This window comes from Acromyrmex echinatior, chromosome 13 (genome assembly GCF_024713525.1).
Source record: "Acromyrmex echinatior isolate Ae372 chromosome 13, ASM2471352v2, whole genome shotgun sequence".
NCBI lineage: Eukaryota > Metazoa > Arthropoda > Insecta > Hymenoptera > Formicidae > Acromyrmex > Acromyrmex echinatior.
In genome coordinates this window covers 9,359,219-9,385,878 of record NC_141864.1, presented here as the reverse complement: position 1 = coordinate 9,385,878, position 26,660 = coordinate 9,359,219, and the positions used below count along the sequence as shown (strand labels likewise).

At 34.5% G+C, this 26,660-nt stretch overlaps 1 protein-coding gene across 3 annotated transcripts in view; it reads right to left on the bottom strand.

Annotated features, from left to right (window-relative positions):
- The window catches only part of LOC105148301 (S1 RNA-binding domain-containing protein 1), a 103,691-nt gene that overhangs the window by 50,772 nt on the left and 26,259 nt on the right, over positions 1–26,660 (bottom strand). The window contains exons 3-4 of one of the 3 annotated variants that reach the window (XR_015547187.1): positions 15,456–15,504; positions 14,041–15,380 (exon numbers count right to left, since the gene is read on the bottom strand). The exons of 1 other annotated variant lie outside the window; for it this stretch is intronic. The gene's annotated coding sequence lies outside the window, so the exon portion shown is untranslated. Of the gene's footprint in view, positions 1–14,040; positions 15,505–26,660 lie in introns of all 3 variants that reach the window. One more of the 3 variants, XR_015547186.1, reaches the window with a different exon arrangement.

Sequence of the window (26,660 nt, the reverse complement as noted above, 5' to 3'; positions counted from 1 at the left end):
ACTTAGATTAACTTCAATCTCTGTTTAACGTGCTCCTTTTTTCTAAAAATAAGAAAAAGTAAGTTAAACGGAAATAAAAGTTAATCTACATTGATGGAAATGAACATTAATCAAACTGCACCGCTAACTGCTCGCATATTTCCAGGGGAACGCGAGGAATAAAATGAAATATCACTAATCGATATACGTGAAATATGTCTATATACGCGTGTGTGCGAAATGCGAATGATTAATTCATTCTAATCGTGAAAATCTCGGACAAATGTCAGATCATAATATGCAGATATTCACACCTTAAATCACATCGATAAATCTAACAGTAAACGCCCAAAGATAAAACTACTTGTGCACCTCGCTATGGTTTATAAATGTCTAAATAATACAAGGAAATATCTAACTGCTCTAGCAGAATATTTACGAGGCGACACATCGATCAAGATTATCTTAGGCGACGCCTTGGCGTGCATTCGTACATTCGAGCGTATTGATTGATAGATAGCGAGCTCTTTGCCGCGAAAAATCGGTCGTGAATGGCCGAGGCGCACGATTTAATTTATGGCCACGAGAAGTACGATCGCTTCTAGGAACCAAACGCGATTATCGCTCTTTTCTCCTCACTTTGCTTTCTCTGAAAGTCCGCAATGCATCTCCGCACGGAAGCACGTAGAGCCGATGGCAACGAAACTAACGACTATTTGCTGGGTACGTAAATAGAGGTAATTATATACGATGAATATAGAAAGAGAAGAGAAACGAAATTGAATCAAAGAGAAATCAGTATGAATATATCGTATTGATAAAATGACAGAATGGTCAATTCAGATCAATTCACTTGGTGAAAGACGAACGATCTCGAGAATCAAATCGACATTGTACTTTTCCTTTCTCACGAGGAATTACGTTTGCGCGAGTCTATGATTTATCGGTTGCCATTTTATTCATATTTTATAGACCATTCCGACTTGCATTGAACGATCGTATAATAGTAAAACTCCTGCACTCGAGGAATCATCTCGCACAATGATTCACGATCCGTTGCTGTAAGGATTGAGATGCTGCGACGTTTCTTCTTCCTCCTCCACTTCTTCGCAAAAGCAATAATTCCATAGAACGAATCGCGCCGTTGCATCGAAAAATCGAAGCTACGTAGATAAGCGCGGTGAATTTATCTGATCTATGATAACCACCATACCGTTATCACTATGCGGCTTGTTTTTATCGCATCGCAAATTTTGTTCGAGGTAAAGTGTTCGATCGACTGAAACTGGAGAAAAAACTTGGGTATTTATTCAAGGAAATGAGTCGACACAGGCCTCCGTGTTTTCACAGAAAACATAGAACCGAAAATATTTACGGATGGGAGATACTAACATGATATCGATTACAGTATAATAAAGCAGTATTAAAGCAGTGACAAATAAATTAAAAGGAAATTTTAATAGATAAATAATAATGATAAATAGTTGTGCATGGAAAATTAGATTGCAATGCGCGATGTCAATTTAAATAAATTAAGAAATGTGAAAAGCTAATAGTTGAATCGAAAGAAATCAATTAAATATATATACGTCTTTGCCGGATAATCACGACGGGTGGTATATACACCTTACACCTTCATAAACGGGCATCCGTTTTCATCCATATTTCCACGCAATTGCATGTGTTTAATTACCCGTTTAATTACCACGTTAATCCGGAGAAAGATACGACTCGATCGGGCAGCATTTTCCGCGAGGCACGATCCTATCCGCGATTATTCTCTATCTATTCGAGTCTACCGATTCGGTGCCAAGCTAATTCGACGAGCAAAAGGTAGAAAATCAATTAAGCAGTAACCGTACGTGGGAGATACGTTTGATATCTCAGGCTTTGCACTTTGCACGTTTTTCAACCGTGAATTTTTCTTATATCAATAACAGTAATAATATAGTAACAATAAAACAGTAATAAATAAAAGAAATTTTAACAGATAAATGATAAATATACATATATGATGAAATTTAATTCGTTTGATGAAATATTCTCGTACATTTAATACGCAATTCTTTTTTTAATCTTTCCATCTTCAATGTAAGTATAATTTCTCACGTAACTTGAACACGGGAAAGATTCATAAAAATATTATATTTGCGGATCGATTTTGCCAAAATACATAAAAATCGTAAAAATTTAGAATACAGATTTGAAAAACAATTATGCAGGATTTTGAAACTGATTATCAACATTTTTTTTACAGCATATTAAGTTTTTTATACAAATATTTTGATGGCTCAACAAAATTTATTTTCAGATCTGTAATCTAACTCAATTTTTAGTTTCAGCAAAAACCATTCTTTCCATATAGATTATACTCGTTAAAACTGAAGTGAAAATGAAACGTTTTTTTTTTTTTAGTCTCTGAAAGCTTCATTTGTCAAAATGTTACACATGAATTGCGGCGAACTCGATCTGCCACACTCCGGGAAGAAGCATAATTTCAGTTGAAACGTTCGTCGGTACAAAGTGGCTTTAACGCGGCTTCCATCTGGCATATACGATCCATACGTTATATCTGCACGTGCCAATATTAAATTCGCGTACATTCCAGGGCGCGGTCCAACTACGAGCCGATATCGCACACGTTTGCTCGTTCGCGTACCGAAGCATTATATTCTCTATCGAACAGAACAAACTGCGGAACATACTGTACCCCACCCTCAATTACGATTAAAGAGATCTATTAAGCTAGCACAACCATTTGAGTATATTATACAATGCACCATGCAATGAAAATGCATACAGAAATGTTTATTGCTACTTTATCATAAATTTATTGCTCAATTCTCGATTTCTGTTTCATTAAAAATAATGACTGTACTAATTCGAATTAAAAATTAAAGTTGAACGAAATAGAAAAAGAAAACGTATTTAGACTGAAAGGTGTATAAATTGTTGTTGTTAATTATAGATCGTCGTTGCGGGAAAAGATAAGTAAAAGTTTTAATAGAATCGATGTTAGATTGGCGTTATCTATAAAATGTTTAAAAAAAAAAAAAAAAAAAAAAGAAGGAAAGAGTGTAAGGTAAATAAATTTACAAATCGAGAAAGTTAAGAGGGGAATATTATGGGAACTGCTCTTAATGTTTTACCGTCTGATAAATCTGATATCACTGACGTTTTATCTGCACGTAACTTCGAGTACCAACAGATCCAGAAACGACGTTTATTTCTCTCATAGATCTGAACGCGATAACACCGTAAACATTTTATCGTGGGCGATCCATAATCGTTATCGCGACCGGCTTATCCCTCCGCTTCTCGTTAAGCCGATACAACAACCGTGAGTAATACCCCCGCAAGCTTTTCCATGTACACTGACTGCACCGATGCAGATGTCGCGCTCGGATAGTCGCGAGACGGGACAGGAAAAGTGGGATAATTCGGGTACTCGGGAAAGAAGCTAAATTAGGAAGCGCGAGCGTGCTGACATCCGTTCAACGAGATCGCGCTCCTCGTCGGCGGATAAAACGGCGTCCACGGTGAGATTTTAAAGCGTAAAAGCTTGAGCTTTAAGCCCGAAAAAATTCACCAATCACAGTCAAATATGAAGACAACAATCGACTATGACTGATGAATTTTTTACAGCTCGAAGCTTGAAACTTAAGTTTTACATAAAATCTTACCGTAAACGCCGCTTAAGTCTAAGTCCACAAGTCCTTGCTTTAAAAGGTCATAAGCCTTAAAGCTGTAAGAAACTGATCAATCACAGTCGGTTATTTTTTTCATATTCGACTGGTAATTGGTCAATTTCTTACAGCTTTGTAGCTTAGACTAAAGCCAGCTGGACCAAGAAAAAAACGTAAAACACTAAGATGTAAGCAGTAAGTGAATCGGTCAATCACTGCAGTGGAGAATACTTTACGTTCTCTACTATGATTCGTTTACTACTTCAGTCTTATTGCCTTAGGCTTTTGTTATGTGTTTCTACCTCAACACAGACGGAGCGACGGACAATCTCGGTGCCATGGTGGTTGATAACTTAATACGTGCGCTCATGCGATTTGCATATCGTACGTTACGTGTCGGTGCGCGAGGCATCTCGTGGAAAGACGGAGATGTATAAAGGACGAAGTTGGGTCAATGACGTCAAAAGCCACCTCATATATCCCCGCAGCTACCTAGCCGGAAGGGAATTCATAGGAAGAAGCTATAAACACAAACGTGTACACGTAAACACATGCACGTTGGTGTCATAAGCGCTCATGAAACCGCGACAACTATCTCCGTATACTTATATTCCAAGTGCTCTATGATGATGAATACAGAATACGATGATCGCGAGTGCACCGTCGAGATAAGCGCGAACGTGTACGGCATGGCCGAGTCGTAATCATGCCGCGTTACGTTGCATTTGTAAGCAGATCGAGATGTTTCACCTGCGTGCGTCGAGCCGCTTTATGAGTCTCTCGAGGTCAAAAGGCGAACCTTATTAAATTGTTACATTTAAATTCTACGAACGACTCCTATTTTTCATCGTCTTTCGACCGCGGAGTCATATATCTTCCTTCTTCCGACATTCTCGAAGAAAAAGTCACTTCTTTATAGATTACTGATACTGTCAAATCTAATACCGGCCAATTTATTACTGAAAGACAGTAATTAATTGCTTATTTAAGGTACTACAACAGCAATGAGAAAAAAATAATCGCAATTACCATAATTTGACTATAATTTACAGTTATTTTTTGGGATGACTATCTATATTTATACTTGTTTTTTTAACCATGCAAACATAGTTAATTGTGCTATTAATAACAGTCACAAACACTGTTTGACAGTCTTTGGTATTCTCTTAACATATTTTTTAATTATTATTATTAGCACATAATTAGTGAATTTAAGAAAATAGTTATGTTCGTTATAATTGCATTACTGAATAAAAATATTTATTTCATTTATATCTTGATATTTTATTACACATTACTATTTGAAATTATCATAATTTGTAACACAATTTTTTCATGTTTGAGAGAACTATATACATAACTACATAATTACTAATATTATAGCAGTAATAATCATAAAACTGGAGCTCCTAACCATAATTATCATATAATTATACAGTCACAAAAACCAAACACTTTTCTCTCATGCTTTTAATACTTAAAATAAGAAATTAATTACTGTCTTTCAATAAAATTTTATATTAAATTAATCAGTAAACATTAGATTCCTGTGATTTCAGAATAAAGGTCGTTAAGAGCGATCGAATAATACATTTTTTCGGATATTTCAATTCGGCCTTTTGAGGAACCTTGAACTTCCGTGCTCTCGATGTGCATACCATAAATTTTCAAGACCGAGTGTTCCCAGAACCTGTTTGCAAATCACAAAGTTTCGACGATGTTTGAATTACAGCGACAGAGATAATAATTTATGTATAGTTCTTTGCTAATAGCATGCGAAAGTTACGCTCAACTCACCGCAAATAGGTGGTTGCATGACAAGTTTCGCCGGTGACCATCCCATCTAATACATCCTCTGCCACATATAAGCACATACTCTCGCATGTACAAGACTTGACCACTGGCAAAACCCAATGTCGGGAATTGTCGACTTGTACCGGCGGCGATGTCGATGGTCCGACGTTTCCCAAAAGACCAGGTCGATACTCGACAGCAATTACTTGTTTCAAGTTTAACTTCAATGCTAAAGAGTCTCTTCCAATATAAGATTCTTATTTTTGCAAATAATCTTTGATATTTCACTTTAAATCATTTCAAAGTTCACGCAAAAAATTTATAAAAATAATCCAGTTTCTATTTGTACAAAAAAAGAGCTGCTCTTCCATGTAAAATAATCCTTTATATTTCACTTTAAATCATTTTAAATAATCACGCAAAAAATAAACAAAACTGATCCAGTTTCTACTTCTCCAAAAAAAGAGCCCTTTTAGTATAAAAATCCGATTTGTGTGTAAAATACTCTCTTTGATATATTTTCCTGTAAATAATTTTAAATAGCCACGCAAAAATAGAACTAATCTAGTAGTAGCCTTTTTACTGTATAAAAAAACCGGTTTATAAATAACATATAAATACTATATAAAACCAACATATAAATAGAAATTTTTAGTTCGTATTTATCTATTTCGCCCTTTTCTTTAATACCTCGTTCCTTTAATGCATCCAGTTATAATCGTCTTACTGCACTTAGTTAGTCCAATGCAATATGATACAAGATAGAACTCACGATACGATATAAGAAGAGCTATACGTTCTGTGTTTATGTGATATCTTTTTTAATAAATTCTAAAAGAACTCAATCCTCCTCCAACCGGAAAAGAGATTCTCTCGATTCCTTCTTGAAATAATATTCCGCCAGTTCGTACACGTTCGTGTATTACATTTAACGAAAGCCCTGAAGCTATTACACGGCGTACGTCTTTGAGAGAGGCAAGACGAGCATAAAAGAGAGAAGCAGCTGGATCGATGACGTCACTACCTGTCTTGCAACTCTGGTAGCACCCTAGGGTATGGGTCAACGTCACGGGATAATACATGAGAAAGAGAGAGAAGAGCTACGTTCTCAGGCTACTATATGAATTTGAGAAACATCATTTGTATACCGGAAAGGGTTTTCTCGTAGCAGAAGCCACGACCTAATTCATGGAGACGGAGAAACACGTAACTTGATTTAAAATTAATTTCCCCTGCGAAATCTACCGACGTAACGTCACTCGCGATAAAGTCCGCTTAAAGTAATAGATTAATTTGATATTACTTAATTTTTAGAAATTAAATAATAAAGTTAAATGTCTAAAGAAGAATCTTATTACCCTGTCGTTTTATCTGAGATTATTCCACTTTCGTAATCATTTTGTCACACAACTTCGCGTAACGAGTTCATTCATTCTCCCTCCTCTTTCCGGAAATTTGATCGAATCTGGGAAAGCTGATATATCGAATTGAAACACAGAAATTCTACCTGAATGCAAAGGCAAAGAGGTAGGAAAAGAGCTAGAATGAACAATGAAATGGCTAATTAGCTGACAATAAATTTACGTTACGGTCGATGTACGTCACGAGATTAGTTACCGTGCTACTTAAGATCGATTATATCAATGACTAATGTCCGTAAGTTATGTTCGCGTTCAGTGCCACGTGAACTGCACCAAGTATGAGATTTATATTCGGAACTTACTATTCAACTTTTTGAAGTGGCGGGATTAATTCGCCAGCCAGTCGGACAGCGATAAAGATATCTCGAGCCGAATCTAATTTTTCAACTTTGCCGAATAATTCAAAAAACGAACGCGGCGAATTGCATCCGCAGCACATTTCTCTTGCTTTCCGATGTAATGTATTTAACAATGGAAAATACGCTGGGATTTTTATCCGTTTTTATCCGCGATACAATTTCGCGAAATATTATAAACGCGTTTCACGTTAGAAAATTTCATTTAGTTCTATTAAGAGAACAAACTTGCTTGGACGATTCGCGAGCTTAATAGAGAATGCTGAGAGAATTAATGTTGAGTGCGTCTGTTATGTTCTCGGATGAAATATTGTGCGAATGTACCATCTGTGCAAAGAGTAATGCATCGCACTTTGCACTTTTCATATGGCTTTTTTTTCCTTTTTGTAAAACGAAACTAATGCCCTACTTTTCCGGAAATACACAATATTAAACTGAAGCTGTTAACGATTCGAATCGTTCATCATTTCAAGCAAATCGTAAAGCATATTTTACGTAAACGGAAAGAACGATTGAAATATTAGGTCGGGGGAAAAGTTTCTTCGTATTTAAACAAATTTTTTTGCAAAAGTTTTTCATTTGTCGCGAAATTTTCGTTACAATTATATCATTCGCTGGAGCAAAGTTTCAGCTTTAAGAATCTGTTTTTTAAATTATACGATGATTATAATGATTTTTATAATCATTATAATTATTATAATCGGTATAATTATTTTTATCGGAATTATGAGCAGATCAAAGTCAGAATGCTCCTTTACTTAACTTGAACAAAATAACTTAGGAACAAAAAATCATAGAAACATTTTTAAAAAATGATTTTGTAGGGAAAGCTTCAAGCTTTCACGATAAATAGTCAAACATTTTCGTAAATTTTTTTTTGGGCACGTGAGAGATTCCCAAAGTGAAAAGAAAATTTTTCATCTTTTTCAGGTCGTAGTTTTCTAAATGTAAAAATTACCAAGCTCACAGAAACTCCAAAAATATAGTAACCTTTCGAAAGTAGAGATTTCAAGCTTTAAAATCCTTTTTTTAAAATTTAAATTTCATTCATTTTTGACGAAGATATTGTATATACAATTTTGAATTAAAAAATATGAAGAAACTTTTTCCCCGACCCAATATTTAAAAGTTTAATTAAAGATTGAAACAGATCTAAAGATAATTTTGTTGAGACCGTCAAAATAATTATAGAACGCTCAAATTGGTTGTCAGAATGTTAAAATATTTTGCAGCATTGCTGTCAACACTAAAAAGTTTCACACTATTTTGATAATTCAACAAAATTATTTTCAGATTTGTATCTAGCTAAAATTACTACAGCAAAACTGTTCTTTCTGTGCAAGACAATGAAACTTAATACAGAATATATACAATACATAAAATACTATATAAAATAATAGATAAATAGAACATATAGAATAAAATAGAAAAATATTTTTTAAAGAATTTTCTTTTTTGAATCAATCACTTCGATTGACATTTTGATATGTCAGTAGATTATCTTAATTATTCCAAATCTAATATTCTCAAAAAATTAATTAAGTTAATTCGGAATCTCGGAAAATTAAGGAAAAAAATCAAACGTGTATTAATTCACTATTTTATTTTCTTTCATTTTCGATTCAGTGACGAATATTATCAGCAAAACGTGATAGTTGACAATTTGTAATTTAAAGCAGCTTTTGATAAATTTAAAAATGGTATTTTATTAACAGACTGACGGTGACACGTCCTATTTTTACGGCATCTATTTGACACTTATCTCTCTAACGTCGCTTTACCTTTTAGTTTCGACTTTTAGTTCCGAGACTTTTGTTTCAATTTCATGCTACCTGGAGCAGATATGAAATGCAAAAAAGTCACAGAGGACTGTAACAAAATGTCTCTTTTCAACAGAGCTTTCTCGAGATAGCTGAATCGTTATTATAACTCGAGCTGCATATTTTAATTCTTTTTTTCTATCTCTTTTTCTATCTCTAAAAACGCAAGGTTAAAAATTTACATGCACAAAATTTTTGAATAGCATCTATACGACATTGTTAAATTTATAAGATCAAATTATACCTAATTTGAGTTATTTTTAACCATTTTTATAGGTCGTCACTGCTACTGAATATATCCTTAATTTAACTAAAATAATGGGATTAAACAATTGAATTTAAAAAAGTGCATTAAATTTGACTCAAATTTAGTTTATTATTTATTACTAAGTGTATACCTCGGTGCATACGTTAACACGGACGTTGTTTACTTTGAAACTAGTCACAAAGTTAAAAATAATAAAATGTTATTAATTCAAAAGATTTGATTACCACCGTTCCTTTGATATCTAACAGTAAAGCAACGCACAGAACCCGCAAAAATTAATATTAAATTTGTCGAGAATATTAATAGCTGCGTCTGCAAAATCGTGATTTTATCTCGCAACGTCGCATGTCCATGGAATTTTGCTGAAACGGAAATGAACATCCGTCAAAGTTTTGCTAAACACGGCACGTTGAGAGCGTTGATTCCGTCAATCGATCGAGGGATAGCCTCGATGCACCTAGAAAGTTACACTTAGACGACTTGCTGCCATCAAGCCACTCGTAAGTATTGATCGACGCATCAAACGAACGACGCCGTCAATCGTATACCGTCAAATTTCATCTTTTGTGACCGAATAATCGTTAAGGTGTTGACAAAGCAAACACATGTGAACGATAAGCACGCACTGAGTCTTGAGAGAAAAGTGGGTATTTATGACTATTATTATGGTAAAATAATTATGGTAATAATTATAGAAGCTCCAGTTTTATGGTTACTACCACTATATAATGTTAATAATTATAATCACATAAGTTCTCTTAAATATAAAAAAATTATACTATAAATTATGATAATTTCAAATATTAATACAGTAAAATATCAAAATATAAATGGTAAATAAAGTAAACATTTTTATTCAGTAAATGCAACGACAACTGTAGTGACTATAATTACATTCAGATCTATATAAATTTGGATTGTAAAGTTATCAGGTTCACACGCATTCTGTTAATAAAAAAAAAAGTGAAAAACATTTCTAACGGTACTTTTCATAGTTCTACAGTTCCTTATCAAAATAAAAAAAAGAAATTCCGCGTTTTTTATGCTAAAAAATTAAAATTAAAAATATCGAGTGTTAACTTTGTGACATTTGAAAACAAAATTCCAACAGCTATTAATTTTAACGTAGACTTTAAACGTAGAAGACTTGAAAAAAAGTGTCGTGACGATACGAGCTGGACGAGGAACATAGACAACTTCGTTCGTTAACTCATCACCGATAGTTGATATCGCAAAGGAAGGGACATCAGAAGGTATCACGAAGATACTCGGGCGAAATGTCAGATGGACGAGTTCGATTTCGCGATACGAATCAGGTTAAGCCGAGCTAGATTGAAGCATCTCCGAATGCGCGAGTGCATTTGTTACAGTCGGGTTATCAGGGCGGCTTTTGTCTCACTACCTTAATTAGACTTCGCGTGCAATAAAAGTACGACTCGCGGAGACACGGACTCGAGGGCGCATGTCTAATTAGCGACGGTATGCCCCGTCGCGCGGTATAATCTCCATCGTTCTGGAAGACATATTATCACCGGCGGCTTTCACGAACGAGGTACACGTACAAATACGCCCAGGCATGGGTGTCACGACCGTTAGAGTACGATAATATTTTAAAGAGAACACATGTGTGCTTTCGCGGACGCCTGTTGTTCCTTCGTCATGTCGTCGCGGAGTCTCGGCCGGAGTCTCGTAACCGGAATCGCGATTAAGGAGTCTAACACTCACTCTGGAACTTTGAAAAAAATCGAAAATTTCTTTTTTGCATTTCTTAAAAGTTTGAACCTTTAAGAATATTTTAAGCCGAGACTTAAGATAAGGTAAGACCATTTTATTAAATAAATAAAATCCTTTCGAATCTTCTTTTGCGTTTTTTTTTTTTGAAATCATGTTTTTCAAAACGGTAAATTTTTGTCCGAAACTAACAATCCGATTGACTTCAATTTTAGCAAAAATGTTCTTAAGGAGATTATTTATCGTGTAACGTACGATTTTTTGATATATTAATCTTTATTTATGACAAATTTTTTTAAGTTGTCGTTTTAAATTGAAAAAAAAAAATGTTTTTTTCAAATCGAGTTACTTTCCACATTTCTTAACAAAAAAAACTACGTTACACGATAGTTGTTATAGAAAAACTTTTTTAATTAATCAGTTTCAAAATGTACAAATTTACAGTTTAAACAGTGTATATTACACATATAAAATATAAGTTAATTCTACGCAGTAGTTAATTTAAAAAAAAATCTTAATTTTGTGCTTATTTTAGACCCCTTAAAGTCAGAAATATATTAAAAAACATAAGGCAGTAAAATGTAAGCAGTAAGCGAATTGACCAATCATAATAGAGAAAAAGTTCAATTCATTTACTGCTTAAAAGTTTTTTAACGTGGCTACGACACACTGCAGAAAAACTTGAGCAATGAGACTAAAGATACATAGAAAAATATAAATAGTAAGACATAAGCAATAAGATATATAAATCAGTCAATATCGTAAATAATAGCAAATCTAAAATATTGACTACATTTACATGACACGCTTAATCGGATTTAATAATCCGTAATTATGAAATTGGCCAATTATAGCTGTTCCTCGAAAGAATGGAACGACTGTGATTGGCCATTTTCATAACTACGAATGTTATTAAACCCGATTAAAATTGCCGTATAAATGTAGTCAGATTGGCTTACTGCTTATATTTTTTCTACGTATCACAGCTTTCACTATAGCTTTGACATTTTCTGCAATCCTTTGTTTCGAAATCTTTCCAAGAATGTGAGAAAGCTTATACACTCGATATTTTTCTAGCGTACGTACGTATAAAAAACAAGCACGTCTAGGAGGAAGAGTCGTTTTTCAAGTCGACCAAGGAAACTCAAACAAAAAACACGGCAAAAAAGAACAAAGCACGCTCGATAGTCATGTACATTATTATTTCGTTTTGCTTGTCATTCATTATAAGTTCTTCGTGATTATAAAATAGCGTTTTTTAAATGCAAAAAAAAATTGCGACACCAAATGTGTCATTAAAATATCTACATATTATCGAGTTGTGATTTTAAACACTCATCTATCTTTGCAACAATGTCTATTAACAGTCATTTAAATTGTTCGGTATTGAGAATGTGGTAAGTTCCTAAATTATTATTAAACAAATATTATTATTTTATATATATGTATATATATATATATATATATATATATATTAGGTATTGGAATTAATTCGTAGCGTTTTACAAGTGATGGGAAGTACTTTCATTAATGTATTTTTTAATGCTCATGTGAAATAAATAACATTCTTTCATTAAAAAACGCTACGAATTAATTCCAACACCTAATATATATATATATTTCTCTTCCGCGTAAAAACTGAAGCGTTTATAATAACCGCAATTAATTTTATAATAATCGTCATTACATTGCGATTAATTTCTAACATTCGCATTTTCAGTGGTGGCATTTTCATTATAATAGTGACTACATTATATAACATTCAATAATGATAATCATATGTATTATGCAGTAACTTTTTTAATAAATGATGTAATACGATATAATAATACAATAAACGATCTCGCTCATTTAATGTTGAAATCATGCTCGAAAATTAAAACTCTTCAATAATAATGTCATTATTAAAATCGAAATTTCCTATGAATTTATACAATATAATTAAAACTTTCTATCGATAATTTTAGATAATTTAAAGATTATTTCTTTTAAATTTTAATAAATATAAGCTACATTTACATATCATATAAGACATAAATTCATGTGAAATGAAACAATTGGTGCAAGTCACATTACTAAAAGTATGAGCAACATTCACATTTAAAAGTGCGAAATGGAATTTTATAATTCGCGTAAAGTAAAACGCGCTTCGATTAATATAATCTTTAAGAACTTAAAAAAAATATATATAAATATTACGTATAAAATTTCCGCGAAATACGATTGTCAGAAAACAATAAGCGACTTGCAAATAGCATCTCCGTAGAACGTATCAAACAGAACTAATCTCGTACTTTGACAGCCACGAGTGTTTCGCGTTTGATATCCTATCCGGAGGCAGGCAAAACACAACAAGGAGGCAGAATGAGCCCTTGTGCGTGATCATGAACTTGACTTTGTGCATAAGAACAGTTACTCACGAAGGTTATTCGATTCGCGCGGCCGTTTCTGAGTATTATTTCGAGCATTATCATCGTATCGCACGTGGGCCTCTCCGTTCTAATTTCCCGTTAAGCGAAGCCAACGACAGAAGGCAACATCAAACGGAGAAGAACCGAGCGTCCCGTCATCATTCTGAATTCTCTCTCCCTCGTATCACTATCCTCTAAAACCTTTTACAGTGAATCTCACTTTGAAGAAAGAAATCTCACTCTTAGATCCAGTTCCACAAACGTAAGATTAACTTTAATCTCGGTTCTATTTACTCTCCTCATCTTTTTAAAATTGGAAAAAAAAGTGAGGAGTAAGTTGAACCGAGATTAAAGTTAATCCTACCTTTGTGGGATCGAGTCTTAAAGATTGACATTCGAGTCTTTTCCAAGACTGGGAGGACTTATTTTCACCTCATTTCAAGATACACGATCGACCCCCCCCTGGTTCAATTTTCACTCTCTAGAGTGAAATTCCAATCCAAGGAATTTAGTTAATAAAGAAGGACACGGACGAAGATCACTGGACGTGGTAGTACAAAACTCATCGACTTACGTCAAGTGGGACCAGCTCTCGATCGATACGACGACTGTATGTGTGTAGGTCTTCTCTCTTTCTCTTACGTCCGCTGCTGGCCTCCCTCGCTGTCTCCCTTTGTTCCCTCGGCGTTAACGGGGCCTCGGTGGAGAAAACATCGGTGCACACAGAGGCGAGAATCGCGATGCGCGACGGAAAGCAAAAACCCGGACCTTAATCTCGCGCTTTGCAACCCGAATGCACAGAACAGAAGATTACAAACGAGAGAACACAGAGCACGGCATAATACACTCGCCTCCCCCCCGAGAGCGCGTCGCGTCACCACAGCTGGTACAGTCGCGTCTCGTAAAACAGCTCGATGTCGTCGCTCCTCGTCGAACGTTACGAACGTCGAAGCGAGCGAGAGAGAGAGAGAGATACAACGCGCGCGCGCGCGAGCGCGACGGAGGGAGAGAGAGAGATGCGTATATACGGTTGGTCGACTTCCGCCAAAGTCGCGGTTGGCTAGCCTTGCTCGTCGCTAGAAACGACGCGACATCGTGAAAATACGGGGTATACGCGATCGCGCGACCGAACGATATTTTCTCGCCTTCCTTTTCTCTCTTTCTCTCTCTCTCTCTTCTTTCCTCCCGGCGGGAGTCTCGCGTACGAACGGCCGAGCCGAAAGGAGCCGCTTTTGTTCCGAGAGAGCAGAGAGCAAACCGAACGGCCTCGCCACCTTCACAGCAGACACCGCGGGACTGAACTGAAGTGAGGCGCCGGCGTGCTTCCCCCTCCCCTCCGCGGATGCCGCTCCTATCCCCACTTCGGCGCCCCTTATTCCCCCTTCCTTTCCTCTCCCACGACGCCGATAGCCGAGTGCTCCAGCGCTCGTGTTTCTGCGCTCGTGTATCTTCGTAGCCTCTCGCTCATCTCGCCTCGCCTAAACTACCACGTCTCTGTTTCCGCCGCGATGCTCAATCTCTCTCGTTCACTCGCGCTTTTCGCTTCTCGTCCTCCTTCTCTTTCTACTTTCCATCTTGCCTCTTCGTTCTATGCTCCCCTCTCGGGAAACTGCGGGGTTTCTCTCCTACCTTCGCCGAGGGACTCACCTGTCGTTCGTTCGGTGCGCTCCGGTTAAAGAGCCTCTTCGTCCTTTTCTTCTTTGTTCCTTCTTCTCAAATATTTTTTCTTTTTTTTTTTACCTCTTATATTACGTCTCTTCGATCCTTCTCCTCTCTCGTAATCGTCTCTCTGCGTACCGCTTCGCTTTTCTCCTCTTTGCGATTCTTCCTGTGATTCTCTTCGCTTTACCACCTCCTGCGTCTACATCGTTTTATCCCATCGTAACACTTACGTGTAATGACGCTTCTTGTGCTCTGTACATATATACGTATTATAATCCTTTTTTTTCTCTCTTTCTCTCCGATATCCTTTTTGGTAAAATTGTTTACCTTGGATTTATGCGCGACAAATGCAGAGTACAATTGTTTAGTCGGAACGCTGCGTGATAAATAATTATATTTTAGAAATCTATTCTATTGATATAATATATTTTTGTGTTAAACTAATTATATAAATTAAAGAGATGTGTTAAATTAATATGAATAAATTGATAAATATAAACGCTACAATTATTAATATAATAATATGTATATAAGCGATATCCACACACACACACACACACACACACACACACACACACACACACACACACACAGATATTTTATTCTTTATGATATGAGAAAGCTTATACTATAGTGATGCTGAAACAGTATCATATTTTGAGATAAGGAATACAATGGAATAATGAATTACTACGGCGACCATATTTTCTTAGAAAAAATGAAGAACAACCTAAAAATTTTAGAACTTTATTCCAAACTAGTTTGTGACTGTCAAAAGTCTGCGCATTAATTTCTGAAATCTTTTTTTTTTTGCGTCATATATCTGACATAACTCTCAAGTAAAGCACAAGCCATCATAATGTTAAAATGTCGCCAAATAGCTGCAAAGATTACTAAAAGTCATTTTTCAATCACGACTTAATGTCATTTTTGGTATTATTATGGCTTTGTTTTTCTTCTTGAGCTAATATTGTCCTTGCATAAAAATAATAATGTCGATATTTTCCGCAAAAATTCGCATATTATATTGGAACGCTAATTAGAAAGCCATTTTCCAAAATTTTTAGAAAAGAATTTATTAAATTTTTAATATCATTATGTAAAGACACAAAATTGAATTTTGAGAAAATATAAATAAATCTAAAGGTCAACTATCTAAAATAAAGAACTGTCCTTTATGATCACCGAAATTATAACAAATCTTACTCAAGGAAAAGTTGTAAGAAAAAATAGACCTTCAGTCCATTAAAGATTAATAAAAATATAATATTTTACACGTTTTACTTTATTAATTCATCATAATTTGTATTGATCTGAAATCACAATTAATTATAAATTAGAATATTTATATCTTCCTGTGCACGTCCACGATTTATAGGGGACATCGACGACCACATACGTGCGTATATTTTAAGGTACGAAGATTCGTGTGGGTGTTTGTGCGTCAAAATAACCGCTCGTAATGTCACTGCGTGTTCTCTTACGTAAATCTCGGCGTTGTTAAAAATTATGATAGGCGGTTAAAAGACGTAAAGGTGCGAAAATCCGGAGGCGAAACGCTCGCCCGCTGCTAAATCATTCAGGGAAACTTCAATCTGTTTCCAGCGCGTTTCTTCGCCGTCAATTTTACCTTTCCTCACCATCGCTCGAACACGATTCGAGCGATACATCTGGAATTCGTGAAGCATAAGAAGCAATCACGTAGCCAGGCAGCCGAAGTTTCCGAGCCGCGTAAACGATCAGAGTTTATCTCCGAACCATCTTAAATCATAGTATAGTGGCGTCAGTGTGATATACAAAATAATTCTATCATTTACTTTCAAATCGGTTTTTCAGTCAATTATTAATTGACGAACAATTACAGTGAGAACAAAAAGTATTCGTACAAGGAAATGTTTTATAAAAAAAAAGTCTTATTTGTAGAAAATAAACATTAATTAGCAATTTTATGCAATGAATACATTATGTTCTAACATAAACAAATGAGCTTCCCATGTATTTCTATTATTAGAAACTAAATTTCTCGACTGCACATCCAAACAATGGAATTTTTAATTTTTCCTTATTTTTCAGATGATATATTTCCTATAATAAATACACATCTTTTTGATATATATAATTTTAAAAAACATACAGTCTATTTTATACTTCATGAATAAATTGTTAATTGTTACCCAGCAAGAAATGATCATCAATTAAACGTCGACGTCGAATTAGCATTAAAATCATCGTATCGATATCGATTCGATGACGTCAATTCTTACTGAATAATATTTAACTTTTTTAAATAAAGTTTTTTTAAAAACTGCTTTTTCTGTACGAATACTTTTTGTACTCACTGTACATAATTTTGTGATTATTCTCATTATTCTAATTCATCAATCCGTACTTAACTCCATAAGAATTAATGCGGATGAATTAAAAATCTTAGTAAATCTTCGAGCGCTGATGATTTACAAAACATCGCGACGTTTGATGTTCTATTCCATTTTAACACGCGATGAGAAGTTTACTCAATACGCAAAAGATACGCATAGGCAAAACGAGATTTATACACATAACCGTTCAACACGAATGAAAATATTGTACAATTTGCCGTTATGACTTACGGCGCGTTCGGTCAAAGTCACGCGGACGTCATCACAACACTACGCATTCTTGCTTTAGGCCTGTTACACAATAAAGTCGCAATTCGTAAGCTGTAAGAAATTAACTACAATCGTAGTCGATTATTTTTGTCATATTCAATTGTGATTGGCCAATTTCTTACGGCTTACGAATTGCGACTCTGTTGTGTGACAGACCTTAACGAACGAAATTATCTCCAATAATGTACGCGATACTTTTATTAGAAAAAAAAACGTAATATTTAACGTTTTGAAATATAATCGATTCCTTGTTCCGCGAGATGAATTCAACTTTCTATAATGAATTCAACTTTATAGAGATTTATAGAGACTTTAATTTCTTTGTCGTGTTCCATTACTCCGCAAACATAATAGAATAAGCATTAAGCCTTAAGGAATTGATCAATCATAGTCGATTATTCTTCTAACATTCGACTGTGATTGATCAATTTCTTAAGACTTAAGGCTTACTACTCGACTGTGTTTGCGGGGTTATAAATATAATAAGCGTCTTATTAATAATTTACTCGATTCTCTTCGCGGAAACGGCAATAATTTAATAACGTTTCTGAATATTATAATACATTGAATAATTAAATTTTGTCTCTAACGAATTTAAATAATATTTGACACATTTTCTGATAATATATCGAAATGTATTCTTTATGATTAGGAGTGACGGATATTTTTCATAATAAGTTCCTGCTATTAATTCGTATATTTTTCATAACGATTTATAAAACCAGAAATAGAAATATCGTGGAATTAAGTTTATAATATCATAGAATTTTGAGAAGCTAATTAATATTTGCGTGATTATTATCATATTTGTGTAAATAGATCTCGCTATTACTGTAATTCTTGCGCATATTTTTAAATAAATTCATAAATAATATTATGGATATACGTAATGAATTTTACTATCGTGGATCGATATAATGTACTGAAAGAATAGTTTTGCTGAAGTTTTTTCGTAGCTAGACAAAATCGAAAAATAATTTTGTTGGCCCATCAAAATAATTACGTCGCACGCTCAAATTGATTACTATTACAAAACTTTCGTAGGATGCTCATTATATTCGAGTGTCATATATAATTATTTTGATGATTAACAAAATTATTATATTGAATTTTAGATCTATATATATTTTACAATAATTGAATTTTAAGATAAAATCATTTTCTCGCATAGTTTCTCTTCGCGAATGAACGCGTGCGAGTATGTGTAAAATAATATTACTTACAATGGACATTCACAACTCCTTAACTAAATTTGCTAATTTCGTTTGCGATAAATGCTTGTTAATGCAATTATTAAACTCATTAAATTGTTAAAGTCGTTCGAATCTCCCGAATTTCGTGTCACGAGTATATCACGAGTGAAACAAAGTGGCATGCAATCAACGCGGACGATGCAGATTGAAATGCTTCTGATTCATTCTCGAATACTGTTGTAAATAGAATTGCAACGGAAGATAGACTGGTGAACGCGCGTCGAGGGACGTCGCAATATCGTGAGTACTGCATGTCAATTAATTTCACAATTAATCTATTTTATTTAGCCGCGCTTTTTTGGTACGTTGTGCATGATATACTATTTCTATTTTTCCATCTAAACAATATAATTAAATTTAATTACTTGAGCGCGAAATAAAATGTTTAAATTACTTTTATAGAAGTCTCTCTGTTACAATATATCATAATCAGAAGGCGAAAGAGAAAGAGAGAGAGAGAGAGAATGCAAGAGATATTTTATAAAATTTAGATACAATATATAATAAAATCGTGAATTATATGTATCTATTATTGAATTTATATATATATATAAATATAAAATAAGAATTTTACAAATATTAAAATTGCATTTCTTATAACATTCATATAAATTTATCTGTAAAATAAATGAAACGTAGCGCAGTTAAAAAGAATAGATTACGTAATAATTCGCAATAGTCACTCTCTCTTTTCCAAGAGCAAAAATAAATTTATGCGTGTCAAACTGACAATATCATATTTTATCTTGCGTGTTACGTCATGAATTTTTATTACTGTAACATAATTTACTACATATTTCTGCAGTTTCATTTCTCAATTGCAACCTAAGTATACGAAACTGACATTTTATGTATTTTCTATTTAATAATTTTTACATATTGTTATGAGATTTTATTAAATTTATATATGTTTAATATTTATAGAACGTATACATATGTGCTCGTTTTATGCAACTTTTCTGTTTATGGAACTCTTGCATATGCGCTTTCATAGATTTAATATCTCTGAAACTTTTACATGTCTATATTTTTATCTTTGACGAATTTATAATCATAAATTCGGTTTCTCGTGCAATTTTCATGGATGTACTAATATTAGATACACGTTTCTGCTCCAGAAATACTGGCAAATTCAATACTGATCAATTTATCACTAAAAGTAATAAATGGGTCAGTAATTATTATATTAATTACTTATTTGGAACATTAAAAGTACGGAATGACAGTGCTTTTAGTTTTTATCTAAAGTAAGTAATTAATTACTGTACAGAAATAAATTGGCTAGTATTTTTCTATAAGATTATATGTTATTATATTTTAAAATAGATATTGAAAAAAAATGGAACCACAATAAATCGTTTATTTGTAACAACAATAACCAGGGTTGGTAAAGACTAATGTTTTTTTTTTAAGAATAAAAAGTATTTTGTTTTTTCTTAAATATGTTTTTAATGCTTCAAATATGTTTTAAACAGTACTATAAAAAAAACATATTAAAATTAAGCAACTGTTTAAAATACGTTTAAAACATGTTTTTTACCAACCTTGAGGATAACACAACTTAAAAAACAAAGTTTACCAGAAAATGAATTTCAATGCTCTTTGAATTATTTTATAACAAATATTAATTTTAAAATGCAATTTTGATGTAATAACTGATTATAGAGGAATAAAAGTATGTTCTTTTATAAAGTAAATCTTTTTCTTTATGTGTCTGTTCTTTTTCAGCAAGCGACTTGAAAAGAATGACAATTTTTGAGTTATATGTCGCTATTGTATCAAATGAGCAGAATGATCGTTGTGTTTTTGAAATAGAACGATTCTCCGATTGTGCGAAATACGGAATTGTCTAGTTTCTCATCCTTGAGAGAGATAAGGTACATCTTATTACGCGTGACCCCCATCGTCCTCCTCCTCCCGCCGTTTCTAATATGCACGCCGAATAAATTAGCATTATTTCGCCGATGCATCTCGCAGCTGCATGCACCGTTATACATTTTGCATGCAAGGTAATGACGTCGCCCGCACGTGACATAGTAATGCCGCTACTACAATGTCTATCTCAACTTTGTCAACGCTCTCCTCGTGCCGAGCGCCGTCCTTTCGTCAAAGTACGCGTGTCTAATGTGCCTTTACACAATATTCTGCCATTCCGGAGTCACGTTACACGGATTATCGCGCTTAACGCCGTAATTTGACGGGATCGCGTTCGTAATAGACATCGGACGAAGATGCCGTTGAAATACATGAAGTACAGGTGAAGTGAACGAAGAGAGAGACTTCGGCATCGCGAAGATATCGACACTTTTGCTCGACCGATTTTCTCTAACGTTGTAAAATGCGTATCGAGGTTATTTATACTGGCGATGAAATCATTGAATTTCTCAAGCGAGAAATACGAAACAGTATCGTGCCAAAAGAAACGACATCGAGTATCGAAAAAGCTTCGTACTGCTACTGAATTCGTTGCACTGCTTCCAGAATGGAAAACGTTTGATACATGTTTTTTAAAAGTAGTTCAATCTATTTGCAGACTTTAATAATATTAATTTTATTTAAATAATACATAAATAATTTTATTAAATATTTTTATTTATAATACTGTACCTATACATAAAAAAGGCAGTATTTCTAATAGTCTTTTTCAATTCTCAGTTTTCTTAGCCACCGTAAAATGACAGTCAAGTTTTTTTATTCTCTTATTTTGTGTATATACGAGACGGAAAGATTAGAAAATATTATCATTTTTAATATCTCGATAGAATTTTGAGAAAGGAAACGCATCTTCATTCGTTGCGTCTGAAGTGAAATGAGAGAAAATATCACGTCGTCAACGTACAGTGCAAAGAAAAACATTGCGCCTTTTTACGTACTGGATGTTAAAAATTTGATTGTACTAGTCAAGCTGTAAAATAAAAAGATCCTTTTCGTTTACATTTTTATCCTCTCGATGCCACGAGATATTGCCGTTATCGTAAAGAGAGCTCTTCTCTGAAATATTTGATAGGTTGAATGTGGTATGAAATAACTTGTTGTCGTTGGTCTTCTTTCATTTCAAGCAATTTCCGTGAGCCTCTGCCCTACACAGAGTGGCCCTGGCCAGTTCAATATCTTTCTGTTACTCTTTTGCCCTATTTACCCAATCTCCCTGTACCATTTTATTTTTGTTCGCCCGGCTGCTCGTGGAATTGAAGCAGCAGAATCGCGGCCTTCCAATTAGTTGACTTTAAGTCGACTAGTTTTTCTAACTCGCTATTTCCGGAAGATAAACCGGTTCACCAATTCCAAACCTTGTTTCTTTATATAATAGTCTTTTTCTGCTCGCAATAAAACAGGAATGTGTTATCGGCGATATTTAAGATAGATTTAAAAATCTGTATTAAATTGTATATAAGTAATATTTCTTGTTAGATAGAAATATAATAAGAAAGAATAATAAACAAAATTATATATATATATTATATATATATATAAAAGAATGTAATAAGAATATAGTTTCTCTTATTGCAATAAGTTGTAATATCTAAACAATGCAAAGTATATTCGTACAAATACAGAAAGCATGTAAAGATTTGTTAACATCATATTTACTTTGTATAATAATCTTCTTCGTACTTCTCATGAATAATTCCGTCCGAATGTCATAACTCTCAGATGGTTAGGTGCAGTACTGTCAAGACAGTTGACACGATCACGTCTCAAAGACCACGTCACTCTCGCAGTATCTCTTAAGGAATAAGTCACGGCTTTAGAGAGAAGACAATTTAAAGAGACAGTTGGTGGAGACGCGAATAGGAAGTGAGAACATCATACATATAAAAGAGAAAGAACAAAGGGATGAAACAAGTTCTTCAAATTCAAAGAAAGCGGTCAATCTAAGGGGATTCGATCCTGCAAGATTTTTACTGCGGACAGACTTTTGCAAACGTGGCCGAAATAGGTGTCAACGCGGCCCATCGGAGGATTCAAACGACTAGCTATACGTAAAAAGTGAAGGAGACTCGATGTTTAAGCACAGCTTTAAAAGTCGCTAGCTTGTACACTAAAAAAAGACTACCCGGAGAATCACCTGGAGACTCGCACGCGATTCGGAAAACTCTACTGGCGGGTTGTTTCTAGTTCTTTCTTTAAAGATGTAGAAGATAACGTGATCTTGTTGGTGGCGGAGGTATGAACGATGTGAAAAATGCAGCAAGACATTTGTCCGGCTGAAGTATTTACATTACCCACGAGGTTCTCCTCAAGAATGTGCGGATAGTTCCACGTTATGGTAAGTTCGTTATATGGAATGCATAATATTACGTGGCAATGATCGTTTCTCGTAAAATACGTGCTCTTCAGATCAAAAGATCGCACCTTCAGATATATATATCCGTAAATTGTGAATGCTTGTGATTAATAAATAATAATTTTAGCTAACAGAAATGAGATTATTGATAATGAATTGAGAGAAATCGATTTCTGTGGTTGAATCACTTAGTTTCAAAGTAAACAATGTTCATATTAACATAAACACTTAGCAAATAATAAACTAAAGAGTTAAATTTAATACATTCCTTGATTTAAATTATTTAACTGTTTTTAAATTAATTAACAACGTATTGAGTACAAGCAGATGGCAGATGGTCTATAAAAATGAATATTAAAAAGAACTCAAATTGGATATAATGTGACATGAATTTAGCGTACGAAGAAAATTTTTAGACAACCGATATTTCCAAAAAAAATACAATCAGAAGATAAAAATCAAAGTTTATTTAAATTAAAGTTTAGTTAAAATTTGGTTTGAATAAAAATATCTTAGTAGCGCAATCTCGAGATTGGCAATTCGTAAAGATCCGTATGAACTTTTAGTAGATTAAACGCGGGTCAAAGGGTTCGTCAGCCTAATCGCTTAACTTACTCGAGCAAACGGTATCTTGTAGTATGGGAAAACCCGTCACGGGGCTTTGCGAAGCCAACTAAGTTGGACTTACATCGCGGGGAATGAAATGAGGCCTTGAGCTGAAGCGCAAACCTGGAATTGTCATTTTATCTCGCTCGGTTGAAGTCACTCTGTTGAGGACTTCTGTTTTACGAAAAGTACGAAACTTTGGACGAGAATTATGTGTACGATGCCACAATTTGACACCGAGTGTACAGTTAAAGCTTTCGAATCAATTTTGACTCTTGCAGCGGTAAATTGAAGAGTCTAGAATGTAAAATAAAATGGAAATTAAGGGAGATGGGAGGTGGGAAAGGAATAAACTTTTTCTCGCATTTGGCGATAATATTGTTCCCGTCTTCTTATAAGAATTATTCAGGGTGACTCTCATTTATATAACATGAGCGGTAAAAAAATCATCCGACTTGCGCTGACTATAAAATTAAAATTGACGAGGGTAGCTATATAAATAAAAGGATCCGCCGACGAGCGGGCGCGTTCATGGACCATACAATCACGAATTCTAGCACGTGTTACCGTATAGCTGTAGAACGGAGCCGGCTCCTTGCTAGTGCAATAACGATCCTATGTCCCGACCACGCCAAGCGCTCGGAATACTTTAACACTTCGTAGTCAAAGATAGTGAATAGGCTATAACGATAACCGTTATCGTTACCCACCTCACCTCGATGCGCCCAATCAAACTGTGCTGGTTCTGTGTTAGGAATCAACCTCGGACCTCCCTGTAATGCCGTGTTACTGTGTGTTCAGGTACCAGACGATGGACATCTTACGATCTTGAACGAACACACGTAATGCTCCTGAAGGTGTTGATGGCGACGCCGACGTTGGTATCGCTATATGTGCATGTATATATATATATATATATATATATATATGGGAGTATATACCGTACATATGTACACGTACATTTAACCCCGAGTTTCCCCGCATCAAACATCTCGAGCCCTTCGATGGCTTCAAGGGGTGTTACAATTTCACCGTCGGCACGTTCAGGCGTTCGAGGAGGTCGGTCAGAGAAGAGGGCGACAAAGTTTCGCGGGAAACGAAATTATTCGCGATCGAGTGTCTTTAAGCTACCGAAACGTGCACTGAGAAAAATTCTGGTTAAACAAAAATACTCAACCAGAAGGCATTTTAGTTGTCATAAAAATTCTGGTTACGATTGTTTGGCCTCATCAAAATGCTATTCTGTCTTTTTGTTGGTTAAACCAAAATATTTTTAAAAATTTATTTATATGTTTATTTATGTACACTGAGAGAAAAATGTACTAAATTAATAAATAATTGCTTGAATAGCACTAATACAACATTTATTTACGAAAAATATATTTTGTTGAATAAGATATAATAATAGGTAAATCAAATTAAGTTCTGGGGTACCAAATAAATATGTTTACATTTAGTAAATATTCAACTGGCACTATTCGAATAAATATTTTTTTTATTAAAGTTTAGTACATTTTTCTCTAAGTATATGTTATATATATATATCTTTGTCTTCATTTTTTACACCTTACTCCTCTTCGCTTTACGGGACAAATATGCTTTTCAGGAACTTTGAGGCTTTTTTCAAGCTTTCCCATTTAATAATCCATTTTGGATTTAAAACGTAATTTTTTTCCAAAACGTTATTCGCTCCTGTTATTTGATATTCCATTCTCTTGTGCTATGTAGGTTGTAGCCTGGTATTGCAATATATGGAATCATTGAATATAAAAAAAACGCTGTTGCCACCTCATCCTTTTGGGAAAAAAAATATATCATTTTATGTGTATTTTCATTCACTCGTCCGCTACTTAAAGAGCGCAGGTTTATGCGTATAGTTACGTTAAAAATTCAACACGTTTGATATGCATTGCCGCAACTGCACGAGCAGGTACATACCGAACCCGTTCCCGTGTATCTAGAAATAGCCTCTCGACACTTATTTATGCACGGTCTGTCCCCCGCAGCCCCAAACGCATCGCACAGCATTTGCGCCGAGATCAACAATACACTTTTGCGAATTGTTGAAGTATGATGCGCGGCGTACAAATGATAAATGCGACAAACAACGCGTTCAACCTGTCCCACCTTTCACCGTATGAATGGCACGAAAATGAGTGCCTGGTGCCCGACATACAAGCGTTCTTTTTTTTATTTTCCTACTCCGCATCGTGACATCAGCTCGTTCTCTGTACCTGAATAAATAGAAATTTTCCCTGTGAAAGGAAACGGTCGCTTCGCGTGGCATTGAAACGCGGAAATCGTTTAATATAACGACTAGGAAATGTCTGTAAATTACATGCTATCGTCTCTCTCTTTCTCTCTCTCTTTCTCTCTCTTTAAGGGATTGAGATAATTACAAATTAAAAGAAGAAACCACAAGAACATATCATGTGTTTCCTGTATTTTCTAATGTTTTTGCAGGTAAATAAATTATCACATTTTAACAGTAAATATTAAACAATATAGCGACGGCGCGGTATTGTTTTTACGTTCTATAAAAATCTCGATTTTATATCGACGATATATTAATGTTGTGTTATTATCTATGTTGCATTGTTCTTATTTTCTATCTGTTTGTTACTGTGCGATTGAAGCGAAGTGTGAAGATATTAATTGAAGCGTTTCGTAGAAGTGGATGATTCTTTTTGATTGGAGAGGATATGTTGCAACGGGTATATGCTCGTTAAAAACAATC